Consider the following 3,723-nt stretch of genomic DNA (forward strand, 5'->3'; position numbering starts at 1 on the left):
TGGGGTTGCTAGGAACCCCAAAATGTACAGGGTGGATTTGACCTGGAAAGAATCCACCCACTCAAACCTTCTTCCACTCAAGGTAGCAAGGTTCATTATAGCCAATAGGAACGGCTAGATTCTTACAGAATCTGCAAGTTGTTGAGAGTGAGACTGATACTTATATACAGAAAAGATCTGGATGGGATTAAAGAGTGGTAAATAGCCTGGGGTGGGCCAGTTTTAATAGTAAAAGGAGTATTAAGTAGTCTGGAGTGGGTCAAGAGGACTGTGAAAGGACTGTCAAGTATCTAGGTGGACTGGGGTGGGCCAGATGCTTCGGGCTAGACCAGTGATCTGAGCTGCTGAAATGTGTGGGAAAATTTAGGGACTGGGTTGCTTACAAAGACATGGTCTTTTCCTTTTAGGGGTCCAGGTCCCATTACCCCATCACCACTTGTTTTCTGGCTGCTCTACTTGAATTGATTTTGGGCTGTGCTTCAAGCAAGGATTAGGCTTCATTAGCAAAAGCAGTCCTCCTAAGCCTAAGAAACTGCAAAGTTACTCAGGTTGGCTGTTTGCTGGGTTCTGAGGAATTTCTTACTCTCCCCCAGGTGACAGTTAATAGGCAAGTCGGACAAACCTTTCCTTACCCTAAACAAATGAGGATTCTTCCTCTTCCAATCAGCTCTGGGCAACAAAGTTTTTCCACCAATCAGCAACAAAAGCATGCTCTTTCTCCCTCCATTCCAGCCAGCAGGAGAATGCAATTCAGATTCTAAACTTTCTAAAGCTCTCAGTAAGACAAAGGGGCATTCTCCCTTCTGAGTGTGGGCTCAGTTTAGGTTGGTTTTCTTCCAGGAGCAGAATTCTCATTCCTTTTCCTCAGATTTACTTCCCTCTGCTTCTCTCTTCTGTGCTCTATTTATATTCAGTTGCTGACTGACTCCCATCTTAAAGCAAGGTTCCCTTGTGAAGCAGAAGAGGAATGCATGAATCTTTTTTTCCAAATGATTTTGGGTGCCTACTTCTTGAGGGGAGGAAGATGATATTCAAATAGACTGGGCAATGAAAAGCCCATTATCTCATGTAATACTTAAAGCCACTTTAGTACATGTAATGAGATTCAAGTAGTTTGGTCAATGAAATAGTCTCCACCCAGGGCCAGTGGGCTGAACAATGGAATAATGATGTCCCTAGACATACCTGAAACCCTGAACTACCAGCCTCCTTGCCTATGTGTCCATGGTTACCTCACCTTTCTGCCCATCTTTGTCTCTGATTACCCCATCTCCTCCCCAACCACGGCAGGTTTTCCTCTATCTATGCCTAGCTTTTCCTGGCTAGTGGATGTCTCCCAGAAGCAGCCATCTCCCTTGGGGGGCCCTCTCCCTTCGGGGCCTGCCTGTCTTAAGGAGCTGCTGTCTATATTAAGGAGCAACTATCTCCCTTAAGGAGGAGCCTGCCTGCCTCAACATTTTGGGGTGCCCCTGAACCTCAACAAAGTCACTCACCTCTAACTTAAAGTGATAAAATGAAATCACATTTCTGTCAGACTTGACATAAAGAAGAAATATACAATTATCACATAGTTAACCCAAAAGTTTTAGTTGTCACAGTTTCCCAATTATTAACTTCAAAATCCTCACAAATCAAGGAATAGTGCATTAACTTCCTATTTGTTTTTAAACTAGGTTACTTATTAGACAATAGATCAAGGGACTCTCATAAACATAGTATCCCTGACCTTAAGCAAGACATTTGATGACATCTTTCACTATATCCTTTTGGAAAATATGGAAAGATGGGCTAGATGATAGCAAAGTGAAGTAGATTCATAACTAGTAGAACGACCAGCTTGCTTTTCTTTGTATTCCCAGTGTTTAGCACAGCGTCTTGTACACAGTAAGCATTTAATAAATGCTTGCTGTTAATGATGATTATTAATGGATTGATATCAAACTGAGAGGATTGAAGTTCAATTCTTAATTCTGAACTCCCTCAATTTGACTCATTTCTTACTCAGCCTTAATCACTGAATGAGTATCCCCTCAGTCAAACTGAAACTTGCTGAAGACCTTACCTTTAAAAGGCCAAGGTCTTCCACTGTATCTGGGGGCCATCCCCAGTCATCCTTATGTGTATCTGGCCACTGGACCCAGATGGCCCCAGAGGAGAAAGTGAGGCTGGTGACTTTGTACAGCCCTCCCTCACTTAAATGCAATTCACTTGCATGTCATGGCATCCACCTCCATGATGTCATGGTCCTTTTTGAGAACAGGACAAATAACAACTGGGGAATAGCTGTTGGTCTTATAAATCTGAATCAGTTCCTAGAGAAACTAGCTGCAAAGATTACCCCCCGCCCTCTGCAATTCCCTGTTTCCTTTCTATTTTTTACATTGGATTTGTCTGCACAAAACCTTAAAAAAATTATATAATCAAAATTGTCCATTTTATCTTACATGACCCTTTCGGTCATTTAGTTAGTAATGAACTCTTCCCCTATCCATAGATATGAAAAGTAACTTCTCTTGGAAACAAAAGCCCGTATTTTAAAAACCTGTAATCTGGCTGCAAGACACAAGATTCTACAGTATCCATGGAATTAAAAATGAGCATTATAGAGGACAGTGGCTATGCAGGATAGGAGCTGGATAGGACAGATAACAAAAGAAACACTGGCACTGGGCATTGTCTCTCACTATTCCCCATGTCTGAAATGCTCTCCTGCCTCATCTCCAACTACTGCCTTGCTTTAACTTGCAACTAAAATCTCATTTTCTACAGGAACCCTTTCCAACTCCTCTTAATTCCAGTGCATTTCCTTTGTTAATTATTTCCTATTTATAGCTTGTTGTACGTACCTGTCTCCCCCATTAGATCCTGAGCTTCTTGAGGGCTGGAACTGCCCCCCTTTTTTTTTGTATCCCCAGCACTTAGCACTGTGCCTGGCACATAGTAGGTGCTAAATGTTTACTGACTGAAACTAGAATAAAAGACTCACCAAGGAACTAAATGATTGAAAAACCCAGGCAATGGTGAGGGATTAGATGTGGATGGCCTAAGAACTATTAAGTCCTGGGGCACATAGGTGCCTCGCTGGAGAGAGTGCTGGACCCAGAGTCCGAAGTCCCGAGTTCAAACTAGGCTTCAGACACTTACCAGCTGTGGAAGCTGGTAGAGGCACTTCACCTGTTTGCCTTAGTTTCCCCATCTGTAAAATGAGGATAATAGCACCTACATCTCAGAGCTTTTGTGAGAATCAAATGAGAAATTAATCGTAAAGTGCTTAGCCCGTAGTAGAAATGTTAGCTGGTATTACTATTATTAGTCCATTGATAAATACTGTAATGTCAGAAAGAGGCAGAAAAAAAGGCTCCCTTGTGTTTGGGACTCCCTGTGGTTAATTTATGGGGGTACACTGGTCTCTCAATATGGTCAGGCAGGGATTAATTGCAATCTGCATTAGAGGAAGGAACCTCTAATACTATAGACTCTTAAACTGACCGTGAATGCATAAGGAAGGGGGGGGGTGGAGGACAGGGAAAGAGAGGAAAGGAAAGAGGAGAAAGGAAGGAAGGGGGGGGAGGGGGAGGAAAGGAATAGGAAAGGGGGAAGGGGCTGACTCGAGGCGGCAGCGTTCTGGACCCGCCTTCCCTAATTATCCTCTTACTGGGGCCGGCCCCAGGAGGCTTCGTCCAATCCCGACACAGAGTCGCGAGCCGCGTGTTTCCCATTAGC

The sequence above is a fragment of the Phascolarctos cinereus genome, unplaced genomic scaffold (genome assembly GCF_003287225.1).
Source record: "Phascolarctos cinereus isolate Bilbo 61053 unplaced genomic scaffold, phaCin_HiC Scaffold_4;HRSCAF=312, whole genome shotgun sequence".
NCBI lineage: Eukaryota > Metazoa > Chordata > Mammalia > Diprotodontia > Phascolarctidae > Phascolarctos > Phascolarctos cinereus.